At 35.6% G+C, this 16,406-nt stretch overlaps 1 protein-coding gene across 10 annotated transcripts in view; it reads left to right on the forward strand.

The window, feature by feature from the left end:
• The first annotated feature begins 1,136 nt into the window (after positions 1 to 1,136).
• map2 (microtubule-associated protein 2) overlaps positions 1,137 to 16,406 on the forward strand; it is a 72,447-nt gene continuing 57,177 nt past the window's right edge. For 7 of the 10 annotated variants that reach the window (XM_044130845.1, XM_044130846.1, XM_044130847.1 and 4 more), the window contains exon 1: positions 1,138 to 1,221. The gene's annotated coding sequence lies outside the window, so the exon portion shown is untranslated. Of the gene's footprint in view, positions 1,222 to 8,871; positions 8,996 to 16,406 lie in introns of all 10 variants that reach the window. The other 3 variants (XM_044130843.1, XM_044130842.1, XM_044130844.1) reach the window with 3 other exon arrangements.

The raw sequence follows: 16,406 nt of genomic DNA on the forward strand, positions 1-16,406 counted from the left end.
CTCTTAGTTTCATTCAGTTCTAGCGCTAACTTGTGGTTTTAAGATTGACAGACCAGGTCTTGTGATGAAAGGTTAAAAAGACAAAGGTTTTACATCTTAAGTTAATCTTGTCTCTAGCTGCATCTGTAAAATGAATCACCCTATTAGTCTCAAATAAAAAGCAAAGAGAACCACTGCTGGCCACAAGAGGGGCCTATTGCTTCTCAAATCAGAGGCAAAACAAAATGAATCTAATAACATGCACTTTAACCTTAGTAGATATATTTAGATTATTTGACCTAACTAAAAACACGCACGTAACTTTGTTAATGCAGAAAGGCTTTAACATTTAATAATAATTGTGTTAAAAATAATCTCATTCAGCTTTTACCATGTTTATGTATTTTTACAGTTACACACTAGAGGGCGTCCTATCAAAGTTTGAAAAAATAGCTTACCTTGTGCCACGGACTTGCATCGCATTATATAGTCAAAATATTATTCACCATATTTATAGTAAAAACAGTGAGAATAGTTTTGGATGAGCATATGTCAAAATCATATTAAAAAGCAATAAAGAAAGAACTGTCAATAAAACGTCTGCTTTCATTATTTAAACGGTGCATTAAATGCATTACTTAAATGTTTTATAGGGCGCATATAGGGCTCAATTAAGGTATATTAAGGTATATTTTCCAAAGTTAAAAAAATAAATGTATTTATTTATTGTCATGTGCCGTTTGATTTGCTATATTTGTAAGCATTATTTCGACATGATAAAAAAAAAGGCTCATTACAATCATCATTAAATTTCTTAAGACAATCAGCTACACTTTAGTTGCCTTTTTTCCACTATCAACGACGCTATGACGCACCTGCCGACACAAGAAGTGCCATTTTTATGGTCAAAAAATGTTTACGGTAACTGTCAGCATTATCACATTTTATTGGTGCATGGAGCTGAATTGGCCGGTTGTGATTGCTGTCTTTCTAGCATTAATTTACATTAAAATTTTACTATTTACTCTCTGTTTTTGTCATACTACCGAAAATAAAATTACAGACATATTTTGATTGAACCACTACGGTAGTTTCTAGCAAGAATGGCTCCTCCAGAGCACCGTAGTAACCGGTATAAACAGGAACCGGCACGCCTAGTTCCGGTATTACGGTAACTGAAAGGCTGCGGTGCCTCTGTGTCCGACAGACCGGTGTTTTACTGGAAGACGCCGAGCCGAACAGGTAAAGATTTTATACTTCTTTTAAACACTACCGGGATTGTTATGCAGCAGAAAACATAATCTGTAACTCAATTAAAAAGCCTAAGACATTGACATTGAGGCAATCTTACCATCAGACAATAAGTGAATGTTTTAAGGAGCTCAACCTCTTTGAATAGGTGGAAAAAATGAGGCATTGTTTGTGAAGAACAGAACTGGATCTCGGTTCTCATGAATGTATGTGTGGTGGTTCTGTGGTGCCATTCAGCTTTTAAAGGGACGATTCTGCTGCTTTAATTTAATGTGAAATCACTGCTGAGCAACAGATCTAGAAACCCAGATTCTGAGGTGGGAGAGACCTGCTGATTGACCTAATTGTCCTGTGTCTTATTGGTCCAATTATACGCACTGTTTCTACGTGAGGAAATTAAATGATTAAAAAAAATGTCTGCATTGGGCTTTGGGAAGGCTTCACCTACTGCGGTGCCTGCAGGAACTTGGCTGGCTGACCATCAGGCTCCAGAGATTACATAGCACATTGCACAAACATACAGTATAGAATGAATATGGATGTTAAAAACAAGTGCTTAAATATAGTTGCTTGCTATAATTCCTTTCTAGTGACAAAGAGAGAGAGGGAGAGAGCTGCAAAAACCAGTGCTGAGTCATTTTGGCGTGCCCCACTGATTGATCACACATCCTAATAATCTGCATTTCTGCTATTGATATTTCCCATTCCATGTTAAACATCCGTAATATATAGCCTAATATTGTCAACATAATCTGCGTCATTCTGAAATAAAATATGACTTTTTCGTACATTGTTCCATTGTAAATCTAATGTAAAAAAAACAAGGTAAGAAAGCTTGTAATTTACCCCGTCTGAGGTCAAATTGCTCCCTCTGAATGGATATTTGGTTAGCTCATACAAGATGGATTTCTCACTTGGAGCATGCCTGCTTCAGTCATATCTCATTTACATATTGGGGGCTGGGGGTTGGATATTGATTTCCCTTTGTGGAGTCCACTTGCTCCAGTGTCTGCACATACATTTAGATGCCTCATGCATTCAAGATGAGGGTGGGATTCATGGAGTCCTGCAGATCGCCGAGCGCACCATGAAGGAATTTGTCTGGAGATTCTGGCTGAGTGTTCCACCTGCTTTCCTTTTTTGTGCTGGCAGCAGTTCATCTAGGATTTTTTAAAAATTTATTTATTTATTTATTTATTTATTTATTTTTTTTCAGATGTTACACAATGCAATTAACATGAATGATCACAGCAAGTGGGTGTGATCGGCATCATATGACCTGCATTAATATCTCCTTTAATCAGTGTGCATTCATGTTTTATATATAAAAAATACTCTTCAGCAATGCAGTTAGATAAGAACTTGGTGAAATTCGGTGTGTCAAGCCAGTCAGGGTTTGTTTACTGTTTGTTTTTGCCTAAGTCCTAGAGGGGAACTGGATCTTTAAGATGTGCGTGCTAGTTTTTACAATGTATTACGAGGTAGTCATACCCCTAGAATATTTCCATACTCGTCACATTTGATCCATGAATTTGTGATTTTTAGATATAGGACCAACACAAAATGGCACAGAGGCGTGAAATGCAAAGAACATCATGCATGGTTTTCAGAATTTTTCATTAATTAAGTCTGAAAAGTATGTCTATCTTCATTCCTGCTGTGGAGAAGTTCAGAGCAGAACTGGGCTATAAGACCAGGGTACCCAAAATAGATGGTAAAATAAGACAGTTCTTTCTGTGATACAGACTGGTCGCTAAGCAAAGGCATTTGTTTTTTGTCCTTCAAGTTGTGAGCCAGACACATAACTGAATATCCAATAACTAAACATAATCTGCTTCATAGCACAAACTCTGAGATCATCTTCTCTCAGTGGAAAACAGGATTCTATAAAGATGTCATTAAAACCTTTGCACACTGTTTAGCTATTTTCTCTAGCATGAATGCATAAATATATGTATATTTTTGGTGAAAATCCAAAATTGGAAGCTTTAGCAATTGACACCAAGTTCAATATCACAAAATTACATTGCATGAGCTGATTTTAGCTTGCTACAGGTCCCGAACCAAAGTTACTGGAATGAAAATATTCATTCCATTATTTGTTTCCTAATTTTCAGTATTGTAAAAATGTCTCAAGTCAAGCATCATTAGATGTTTATATTTTCCACCAAGCAGTCATAATTTATTGAAATTCTTAAATCATTTGTAAACGTTTGTCCAGATCTTCTGAAAATGTTAACATTTTTTAGATGTATTTTCTTCAACATTTACTCATTGTGTAAAATAACTGAAATCATACTTGACATGTGTTTAGTCAATAAACATAAAATTATAAACAAACTGGATGATAATTAACTAAAACTTCAAAGGGGCCAGTGCCCATTTTGGTTATTTTCCAGACAGTGCAAAAGAAAAACTACAGTGCAGTTCTAGACTTTGAGAAAATTATCTAGTAAGAACCTAAGCTGTCGAGTTACTGCGTCACCCTGAATCATCATTGTCATTAGCTCAGTCAGTTGTTGGAGTCAGCAGTCCAGGAAGAGATGCCAGCTTGGTGTGGTAGCCATGCTGTCTGCCTGTTCACACTCAAGTAGTGGTAGTGCTTTACGTAAGATTGGTGTGTGAATAAGGCAACTTAATCCTAATTCTCAGTGATATGAATGACATAAAATCTGCCGGAAGACATAGAGAGACACTCACATGCGCACACGGCTCTTGTTTGTGACATCTTGACACAATGCTGCATGTGCAGTTATCTCTGTGTGTGAGACAGAAGAAAGTGGGAAATAAATCTCTATATAATAAAGAAAGGCTTTCAGTGGCAGTAGCACCAACACATTTTGTCACGCAACTAACATGTCTGCCACCTACCTGCTAGTGTTTTACTATCGCTGCTTTCTGGCTCAAAAATGTGTTTTTTATTTTTAGTTTCTATCACAATGGTCAGTGTGGCTATGCAAGAAATGAGGTTACATTTTAAGGCTTCTTCAGTTTGAGAACAAAGTTGTATCCTTCATTGACAAATAAAACATTAATTTCAAAAATATTTAAAAAGATACAATGCCTTGCAAACACATTCATAATCCTTCAGTTTTTTATATTCTATGCTAGTACAACCATAAAATTAAATGTTCTGCTTTGGGTTTTAATACAATAGGTCAACACAAAGTAGCACATAATAGTCAAGTGGAAGAAAAAATGCCATAAAGCTTCATTTACTTATACAACAACAGAGTCAATCCTGTGCAGAACCAATCGTAAATGGGATGGTGAGACGGTGAAAATAAATTTTCAAGCCTCATCACTTATCTTCAGACTGATTGGCTATTTAAACAAATGGAAATGGTTTGATCTAACCATTGTTTTGTAGATCTGGTTGGGTGTTTTAAATTGTCCTCCTGCCAGAAGGTGGCTTTTAGCTTCAGGCTTATGTATTTTGCAGCTTAAAATAGATTGTCTTCAATAATTCTTTTGTTTTTAGCTTTCTCCAGAGGGAATGTCTTCCTACAGAATGACACTGTCCCCACCATGTTCCATGTTTCACAGCGGGATGGTGTGTTTAGACTGAAAAACCCATCTAGGGACAAGTGCTGCGAATTAGCTGCTGCTGTAAGCAGTGTGACGCTAACATGGGACTGCGGTTCTATTCAGTTTGTCTATGTCGACGTGTGTCTGTCCCTATCAAATAAACCTCAATAAATAAATAAATTTAATGCTACTTTTCAGTCACAAATAAAACATTGCTTACAGGCCAAAAACGTTTAACTTTGTGTGCCTCTAACAAGAGGACAGATTTTTAACATGTCAACTGTGTCCCCTAATCACAAACAGTGTTCAATGTTTTTTCTAATGCAAGATGTTTGTTTACCAAAGTTGTCTAACAAATCTCTGGGCCTTTCACAGAGCATCTCAATTCATACAAAGGTGAGAATAAACACAGATGGACTTAATTTATCGTTAACTAAAGGCAATTGTTTGCATTTTACTTCATCTAAGGGTATTATAGTAAAGGTAAGTGAATACAAAAATGCAAATTCATGCCACACTTTTCAGGTATTTTTATTTGTAAACAAAAAGAAAAATATGTATTTTCCTTTCACTTCACAACTATAAGCAGCTTTGCATTGGGTTACCAAATAAAGCCTTCAATAAAATGCAATAACATATGTAGCTGTAACTTGACAAAATGCAAATACTTTATATTCTTTTAAAAGAGATGAATATTTTTAAGCACATTCAAATCTCTTAAAAGTATGGGTACTTTTAAAAGAGACCATAAATATCTGAATATGTTTGTTGGAACAGGAACTGGGCAAAACCTTTACTAACAATTAACATGAAGGACAGGGGTTTGTTTTCTACTTTAATGCTTTTTGATTTTATTAAATACAGACATCAAATACATTATTTACATTCGACCTTGTCTCTGCTAATTGTCTCTGCTAATTGACTGGTTCATGAACGCTCTACCTCTGAACTAGACGCAGAAAATGAAACTTTTCTGCGTCAAGAGACGATGGACCCCATCGTCTCTTCTTGAATGTTCTGCTGTTTGAAAGAATAGTGTGTTTCTATAACTTTTATCAATATCTTCTTTGTAGTTTATCATTTTGGACCTAAATGGTGTTGCTTTGAATTTTATTTGGCTTTCAAGACAGTACTGAATTCTAATTTTAGCCTTTGGATTTTGCCAGAACAGCTTTTTTTATTTTTTTCATTTGTTCACCAGTGAAGCAAAGCTAATTATTGTTTCTCTATCATCCTCCCTCCTTCACTTGCATATGTTTCATTTTGGGTCCTATTCTGCACCCAACTCTCTCTAAATGGTCTTAAGTGCAGAGCTAAAATCCAGGATTATCTGTCACACTAGGCACCTAAAGTAAATCTACCTTGTGCTCAAGGACAGAACATCCTAAAACAAAGTGGAAGGAGGAAGGGTAAAAGAGAATGATGGATATGGGTGCAGGACAGGGATTTATACATTCATCACAGTAATTTAATGTCTTTGCCAGAAAAAGCAGGAATACTATGGTTAGTATGTAGCAGGTGTTTTGATAAGGCAATCTAATTTGGCTGTGATGTAATAAACTGATTTGTACATTTTGAGGTCAGGGGTAGTTTAACTGGAACACGATCTGAAAGGCAATGTGTCAGCTAAGATCACCCCAAATGTTTGTGAGAAACTATTAAAATTTCTTTTGAAGCTTGGTGTAGAATGCTGGTCACTGGTGTATGTTGCACATTTGATTTAAAACAACTATTTTTATAGTCTAAATAAAATTACATGTTTAATTCTTTAAAACTGTCATATAGTTAAGCTAATAACTCCTACCTGATCAACACAGAAAATAAAAGGCATTAGTTGTGATCTTATTAGGTTAGCCTTTAAATTTTCATACAGTGGAGAAAGTTGACTTCATTTGTTGAGTTATTATCAGCCCTATCAGGGAAATTACCTGTCCAAAATTTGGGGCCTTTGTTTCTTTTATGACTTGTTGTGGCATACAGTTGACCGTCTGTCCTCCAATGTTTGTTAGATGAACAAAGGGCAGTACGTCTAACTGGCTAGGTGATTGCTGCTGTTTATTTTATTCCATTCTAGTGGAACAGCTGGGTTTAAGCCATCAGAGATCAGTTGTCAGGTCCCCTAAAATAAACACAGTTTTGTATAGAACTGTACTCAAATACTATAATGCAGTTTTCACTCTTTGCTTATTTTCTTCATTTTTTCCCCACACTCTTTCACCATTTTTTGAAATTTTGGGTAATGTCATTTGCTGCCGTGATGCTTTGTCCAATTAGTTAACGGCTACATTTACATGTAAAATGCATGTTCATAGCACTTGTTTTTTCTAGTTTGGATTTTATAAGGGCTGTTGAAGAGTGTGTGGGTGTAGAAATGCAGATAAATGGCTAGCCACTTTAACAATAAAATGGAGGAAAATCTCACGACTGCAAATGGTTTACATTAATCAAGCTAGTTACATCAAATGTACCTCAGGATTTTTATTTTGGCAGGTTTAATACACCAAAAGCATTTCAAAAATATGTTCTATATGTTGAAAGCAAGTAAGCAAAATTTGAGTTCATACTTCTTCACAGTTTGCTATCTATATTCAATTCAAAATCGAACACACGGTAAACTATTTCGAGGAGGTTTAAGCGAAAAGAAGATTCAAATTGATATGATGATGCATATCAAAATGCAATTAAAATTTCTTCTGTTCACTGCTGTGTTATGCAACACTTTCACACTTCCCATCAAAGGCCCAATACTCCTGAGATGAGTTCAAAGCAAGCCAGATTCCTTTTGAGCCAAAGAAATTCCCACAACCTTCTACATCCTTGTTAGCAAGTGTTTACTAGCTAAACAGATATCAGTCATGTACAGAGAGGCGAATATTCCCCAGCCAGACTTCCTTTCATCTCAGTCAAAATGACCAATTTTCACCCCTGTCTCTTGGTAAAATGTTGCCAGAAATCAAAAAATTATGCGTGGATAGGTTGGAAAATTGGGCTCATTTATAGGTATGAAATGAAAGGGCATTTGCACAGTGTGAATTCTGTCAGTTCCTAACGCTGAATATTTGCCTTTTATGGAACCGCAATCAGATAGTTTATAATCAGACATATCTATTTGTCTGTCAGTTTGTCTGAGAAAGAATGCAGATGGACATCCTGCTTGTGCTGATTCTGAATATTAACAAGCTTACATAAACTGCTCGGGCTACACACTCTGTCAGCCTAATTGCATTTCACATCAGTTTAGTGAACGACGACTTTAATATTACGGCTTCTCTTAATGGCTTTTCTTGATGGAGCACAGAGGTTGCTGGTGACGCCCCCCACTCACCCCCCAAGGTCTGCAATGTGGACCAGACACAGAAGCTGCTAAATGAAAGCAGTGCACTGTAATAAATTCTTTTTTTTTCATCCAGTGGAGTAAACAAAGCATAGAGCACTTAACTGAACAGCACATTAAGGGCTTTTTGTCCATTTGCATTAACACATCCAGAATGATGCCTCTGTTTAACAAAAAGACTGTTTGAAAAATAAACAGAAGATACCTGAGATACATTCAATTAGGGTGAGTCAGAAATCCATTTAATGACAATAACAAGTTGATTAAAACTACATCCCAAATTAATATGAAATGTCAATCTTTTTAGACATTATATTAAAGTAAGAGTAGAACTTATATATTTTAAAAAGAAAACCTGTCCATTCAAATTTTGAGTAGACATGAAACGTAGTGCAACTAAATGCATCCTAAATGCCAACAGAAGTGATTTGTTTGTTCTTATACCATACACCATGAAACTGGAAAAGTCTAAGTTTTGATTTGAAGCAATTTAAGAATGTCTGTCAATATGGAGCTACTTGGAAAATCTAGGCACTTACCAAATTGGTAGATCTTTTAAATAAGTTTGAGAACTTCTTTCCTAAGCCAATTTGACTCTTGCTCGTGTGATGTTATAGTATAATAGTAATAATAATAATAATAAAGCCAGATAAATTTGTTGTTCATCACAGATAGTAAAAGAAAAGTATATTACATATATCGTGCCGTATTGTCTCAGCTGTTATCCATTCTTCATTTTTGTTTATGTTTTTTTTTTTCCCCATTGCCTTTTGTTCCAGCTTTCCCAGACTCCCACCATATTGCCGCTATTGTCACCAGACACTTTGCGGCTTGTGTGATCTGCAGTTTTGAGCTTCTTGAGGATCTGTGGGAATTCCAGACGGAAAAGCCTGCAAGTTAGACGTGAGAGGAGAACATGAATAATTCTTGAAATGTTTTGAAGTGTTGCATTTTATCTGCTCAGCTGTCGTCTTCAGGGAAGCAAGTCGTTCCTTTTCCAGTTATGTCACAAACGGTTGAGGAAATCCTGCACACAAAGCGAAAGCAGACATCTACACAAATTAGCACATTTACATACAAATATAAACACGTACACATAACCTGACAGGCAACTGAAGTATCTGCAAGTTGTTTTCCGAAATTGATTAAAAACAAATTATTATTTTAAAACATCTAAAAGAAAAGCAGGCTTGAATAAGAATTATCATCAACTTATTTTTTAAATGAGTCAAATCTCTCCGTACGAAGTAAAAACAAACAGAGCTTGTTCCACAGTCAAGGTGCAACATCCTGGAAAGTGTGATCATGTCAAAGTTTATACCAAGTCCTTTGGATTGCAAGTAGATGTCTTTTTGAGTATTTGACAGTTGTAGTATGTGGATTTAAGACTTCAGTAATGTAAGACAGAGCAAGGCGTTGCAGCAAAGCTCCTCTGTTTGTTCCAGTTAAAAGTCTTGCTGTTGAGTTTTGGTCCAACTGTTGTTGATACATGTGAAAAGTGCATAATAGTTTAGACTATGGCAAATGGGAGCAGAAATAACCCTCTCAAGTTCTTGAGTGACACCAGCCTTCTTGGATTGAAAATATTTCTCAAGTAATTAAAAACAGTTTAAAATTATTTTGAGATATTTGTTGGGATTTACAATCCTAGATCTACAGAACTTGGCTTGACAGCTGAGTTAAAAGATCCAGTCTTTTGTGATCAGTCATCTCAGTTTAATGAAGATTGATTACTATTATTGACAATTTGTAATTTATATCAAGTGTTCAAGTAATTTAGCACCTCTAAGTGATACCGAATAAATTATATTATGAAGTTTATTAATCATTGATCCATGTGTACCGAAAATAAATGAAGCTATGATTATTTGGCTGAGAGGCACCTGAGATGGATTTGAAAAGGATAGCTTCAGAGAATGGGAGTTGTAGGAGGATTTAAAAACGATACTTTCTTTATAACTTTCAGAAAGAAAGAGTTTAGGTGGATATCAACTGGACTTGAAGAAGGTTCTCTGTTTTTTAAAATGATGCTGATGTCCTTAAGATCTAGTGTGAAGGACATGCATGATGTAGAATATGATGAGACGGATAAAGAAAGAATTGGTAAAGGTTAAGGATTTGCAGTAAGATTCAACATTTCAATCTTGAAGGACGCCAGAAAGTTGTTGCATTCAGACTTTGACAATGCAGATTTGAGATGAGCTTGAGAAGAAACAATCGTGTCATACAAAAGTTTTGAGGGGTTTATGAAGGGAGGAATCAGCAGAATTCTTCTCTCCACCCCCTATTCTAAAGCTACATAACTGCTGTCTATATGTAGAAAACAAAAAACAACAAAAAGAATGTGGCACAAGTAAAAATCAGGTGAAGGATAATATCTGTTCTTCAGTGATAGCTGAAAGAGAAGCTTTGAAAGAGAAGCAGATGTTGTTTTCCATTTAAAATAAATTAACTTTTTATGATCAGTCCTCTATTGGTAAAGTGCATCAACAAAATGCTCAACAGCCAACTAGAGGACCATGAAGACCACAAGAGAAGGTCACTGGTGTGTTTTTCACACCAATTATGATTACACAGCTGGGTGTTTTTAACATTGTTCCAATGTGCACATGGCCATTCTTCAGTATTCTGACCAACTACCCTGTAAATGTGTTTAAATTGGTTCACTCCATCTTTTTACCATAGGTCTGCACACAATTATTATTCATTTTTTTATGTCAAAGAAACTCTGGGATATTAAAGGAATTTAATACTGATGCTGATATCCTACGAACCTGTTCTAGATTCAACTGAGATATGACTGAAGATATGGAAAAAAACAAAACAAAACAACCTTTATAGCCTCAAAAAAAAAAAATCCACCCTCTAATTTGGGTAGATTTATTTAACTGGGAGAAAAAAATGGTAAAAAAAAAAAAAAATGTTTGTAAAATCCCTGTTTGCACATCTTCCTCTCAGTACAGCTGTAGTTTACCAATAAAACAGCATTTAGTCCCCGACCATTCCTTTATGCACAGCTAATCAAAATCAGAGGTGTCAATCTCAACCCTAAAGGACTAGTGTCTTGCAACACACCTCAATCCAATGACTGAATTACCTCCTCATGAAGTCAATGTCTCCTGAGTTCTGCTAACGATCTAATTATTCATTTCTGCTGACGCAGAGACGCATATAGACATTGCAGGATGCCAGCCCTTTAGGACTGGAGTTTGACGCTTGTGATCTAAATAATCCAGACTCCTGGCTGTTCTCTTATAATCTCTTCTCTTGACTCACGCCACAGATTTTCTCTAGGTTTTTAAGTCTAAGGGTTTATATGGTAATGGTAGACGGCTGGCTTTGTTTATGTTCAACCTTTTCTATATTGATTTGGCCATATGTTTGAATCATTATCTTGTCAAGAGACCCAGTGAGGGTTCATTTTCACTTTTCAGACAAAGGCCGCCATATTTTTCCTCATATTTCAAATAGTAGCTCAGTAGGATGAATAGCAAAGCAATTCATCCTTTTTTTTGGAGGAAAAAGCTCAGTCTTCATCCCAGTAATTACAATAATTTTAAATTGTAAGTACTTTTATATTGCAGTGATAATTTACTTAGTATTATGTCCCTCTATGATTTCAATTCTTCATTTATATTTTCTCTATAGTTTTTTCAAATAAAATGTTTGAGGAGGTAACTACTTTTTAATAATTGAGGTTTCTGAATTTTTTTTATATCTAAATATAATTAGTAGAGTATGCATTCAAACAGATTTGTTCTCAACATAGTAACATAGTAAAAGCAGAATGAAAAATATGAACAAAGAAAAGATAAAAAAATAGAATGGTAGAATAGTTATTAGATTAGGATTAGTACCATAGGTAGTTTTATGTGATTAAGTGCGAGAGAGAAATTCCCTTTCTGCAGGAAATTACAGGATTACAAGAGGAAAAGAATGGATGGGATTACTGTAATGGTATACACAGAGACACATGAATGGTGGTCTTATCCCTGAAAGATGGAGAGAAGAAAAAAAAGTATTTTTATATATACTTTAACTAATCCCAAAGATTAACAATTAATTTAACAATGTTTTCTTTTGCTGTTTTCAACAAAAACCTGCTTAGCTGTGATACCATATTAATCCAGACAGCTCCTCTAAGTATTTAGACCAAATGCCACAATTTGAGGCCAGACTTGTCAACTTCCAGCCCACTCTGACTCGTCCCTTCTAATTCTGTAATGAGCCTAACACCATGAGGTTTAGATTAGTTGCTAACATTGTACACTGAGTCTTGCTGCTGCTCCCAGTGGAAGCCATTAAGCCTTACCACCCACCATTCTAACACAAGCAGAGCACAAACTCTGCTTTTTTTTATGGCCTCCAGTCCATGTTGTATCCAGTAGAAGTGCCTTTTCTATGATTTGCATATTACAGTAAAAGAGCACTGTACAGTGGAATACTGCTGGAATAAAAGTATTTTATAAATGGCACACTTTTGCTGTTAAGATTATAGAAAAATCTTTACTTTCATTTTACTTTGTTTGCCTCATTACCATGCATTGGATAAATTTATCATGACGCACATTTTGGTATTTTTTTCTCATGATAACCAGAGGCTGTAATCCATGGACATATCAATAATTATTGAGCCCCACTGGGGATTTGTCTTCGTGTAATACCTTGAGAAGGCATTATGCTGTTAAACATATGATGTCTGACAAGCTCTGACAAACTGAGGTCTTTACCAGGGATGCCAGTATTGTGGATAGCATCATGTATATTGTGATACGTTTTTGTTTTTGGAATTGATTCATATATAAACACAAATTTTTAAAATTTCTGCTGTTTATTCCCAAACTCAGACAGTCACTGTCTGAGAAGCTAAACACATAATTTAAAATCTATAAAGATTCAAAATGTTGAATTTCCTTGTGATATGGTTTTTGTGACGGTCATACATTGCTAAACAAACAATTTAAAAACAGAACTGATTTGTTTGTACAATATGGCTAAAGTACCTTGTCTTAATACTAATGAGTGCTAATGTAGCAACGTTTTTGAAATGCAATATTTATTGTTCAGTGTGTTTTCTTAATTTTATGAATGAATGCTTTTCATGACTGTTATGCATTCAATTTCTTTAAAGGAGTCTCACTGCACTAGATACATGAGATAGTGCTGTGAGGTCATTTAAGATTGTGGAAAGCATGGTAATGACTGATATCATTGCTGTGCTCAATGATAATATCACACTTGCTTGAATTTCCAATTTTGTTCACCCCTTCTGTTTACTGCATTTCTGCATTCAGAGCTCTAATGTTCTGGTTTTTTACTTGCCCCTATTTTCTTTCTTTTTTTCCCCCCCCTTTTTCTCTTTGTTGGGAAAAAGGAGAGGAAAACCACCCATGTCCAAAAAACAGATTTTGCTTCTTATTTTGTCAATGTTAAACATGGCAAATATGACCATAATATCTGACTTGAAAGCCAAAGTCAAACTTTTATGCTAAATGTATAGTAGGTGAAGTATTTCTACTGGTTAGATACAGAAATAATCTTGGTCAAGGTGCAACATTGCTGAATGGATACTGTTAAACTTCAGAGACAATTTATTATTTTTGTCTCATTACTTGGGAATTTGTTGGATTTTAGACATTGGTTTGCATTGGTCATCTTAATTTCTTCAATTTTACCTCCTGAAGGAGACTTTGTTGCCATTTTTAATTTTTGCAAGTGCATTTTAGCAAGACAGAATATCTTAAAGGTAATTTCTCTTTGATTTAAAAATTTAAACTAATGGGGATTTAGTAAACACAGAGTGATACATTTCTAGCATGTATTCCAATTTTTTTATGGTTATGGCTTATGTTTAATAAAATCCTAAAGTATAGCTTCTTTTAACATAACTGCTAATCATTACATCTGTCAACTCCTCATTTATCTCTAAAGACCTCATGCTTCTTTGTGGTTTATCGTTGTTTTTTCAATGAACTCAGACTACATGGAAATATGAAAGGTGTTAGCAGAAAATGTCATTGTGTCTGAATATTTTGTCCACTTGCTTCACATGTTTATATTATTATGTTTTGCCTCCTAGGAGTCCCCACAACCCACAACCCACCCTTCTGTCATTGTTTACCTTTAACAGCCATTCTTGAAAAAGAAAAAGAAAAAGAAAAAAAAATCTATTGCCCTCCCTCTGACATGAACCTTTACTTAGGCTGAATCAGCTAATGCTGTTATCAGTTGCCATGGAGACTGTCAGAGTTAGAATGTTGCTGTGGAAACGGAGCGACTGCTCATTACCACCCACAGCAACCTTCCACACTCCTCTGAGCAGCACCTCACAAACACATGAACACGCATACACACTGTTCCACACAGACCCACAAAACCCCCAAAAGGTATGGCCTTGTATTGTATCAGTTGTGTTTATATTAGACATGGTGTATGATTTTTATTTTCAGCTCTGAGAGACAGCGACACCATTTTTACGCCTGTATAAACTGAGGACAATCTGCATTGGCATAGCGAATGAAGCTCTAAACTGAAACGAAACATGAAGGGGATTTATTGGTGACTGCATTGTTGCCTTAACCTTCAATGTTTTGGATAACAGTAGGAGTGAGTTAGGAGACTGTGAGTTTCAATTTTGATTATATGAATATTCTTAAATTGCAAGTGGAGATTTGAGAAGTGCTCCATTTAGCAGCAATGCTGAAATGTTTCCACATTGTACAAAGGTATTCAGCAGCTCAGTGTGGTTTCATTTGATTCAGCCAATTAAAGATTAAAGGGAGTTACAGAGTAAATTACCATCCCCCCCTCATCAATCACTCTGTCTCGCTGCAGTCACCAGGGTTGTTGGACTGTGGTATCCATCTATCTATCTATCCATCTATCCATCTATCCATCTATCCATCTATCCATCCATCCATCCATCCATCCATCCATCCATCCATCCATCGACAGACTCAATCAAATAATAGATATGCTAATTGACAAATGATGTCACAAACTTCATGCATTTATCCACAATTGCATTACAGTGGGTTGATTGTTAGATCTATAATGTCAGGCTTAAATGAATTTGCATAGAAGTGATCATGAATTGGTTCAGTTATTTTTACATTTTGAGCATCTTGTGAGACTTACGGTGCCATGTTATCCAAGGATTTAAGCAAGTTAAGTCTTAATGTCTGAAACAAAAAATGTGAGTACACTGCAGTACTGGTAGTGAATTATCACATACAATTGGTAGGTTTCACACTTCCAGACTTGAAAACTTTGGAGCATTTGTTGTACCAAAGCACAAACCCCTCTTATCACACACAGCATCTCTTCAGTGGCAACAAAAGCTGAATTCACCAAATCTCAAACAGTGAACGCTATCAGCTTGCAAGTTGTTTGCTTGAGTGTTTGTGTTTCTGTGTGAGCACCGAGAGACATTGTGAGTTTTTATGCAATGTGTTCATTAGTTTCCTTATAACATGCAGTAATTGACCAGTTCTGTTTTTAGATCAACCCACTCAAACTCACAAGGAAGCTTTGGAAACGCTGGTTTAGTTGCAAAGAGCACTGCCATCTAAAACCAGGCAGTGTCTAAGAAAGACAGGGCAGGCATTTCATTTGACATTAAATATGGTGTCAGGCTGTTGAGAAATGATGCTGAGAAGAAAAGCAGCGTAAAGAAGCTGAATAAGGTGAGGGAAGGAGGATAAGAGTCAAATAGAGAAGAAAAAAAGTATAATTTTAGATGGATAATGTGTCCTTTATTGTGTGAAGGCTTTATTAGTTTTACTGTCTTCCTGTTATACACAGCCAATTGAACTTAACATGAAGCAAGCTGGTAGAGAAAGTGCTTTATTATTGGATGTGAAAGCAACTTGTTTCCAAAGGGGATTTTCTTTTCTTTTTTATCTCTGAGGGGAAACTAAGGGCTTATTTTATTCATATACAGGATTCACACATTAAATACTGGATTTTTGAAAAATTAGAATTAACTAGGTTTATATAAACCATAGCTTTGTACAAGCACATAACACAAGCTGATATCCATTTTATAAGTGTTAAGCAATTTATAGACCAACACCAGGTTTGGCCACCAGGGAGCTCAGAACTAATGGCCTTTAGCTCATTGAAGGTGATTATTTTTCTTTCCATCTTTTATAGATTTTTTTCTCTCTTTCTGCTAAACCATTTTTCTTTCCAACCCAATCATTTGCTCCCTCTGCTGGCTGAAGGACAAAACAAAAATCTAATTAGAAAATAGGAAAGGTTGTTTTGAACAAATACAGTTGAGTCTAATTGAAACTCTACTTATGCAAGTTAA

This window comes from Gambusia affinis, linkage group LG11 (genome assembly GCF_019740435.1).
Source record: "Gambusia affinis linkage group LG11, SWU_Gaff_1.0, whole genome shotgun sequence".
NCBI lineage: Eukaryota > Metazoa > Chordata > Actinopteri > Cyprinodontiformes > Poeciliidae > Gambusia > Gambusia affinis.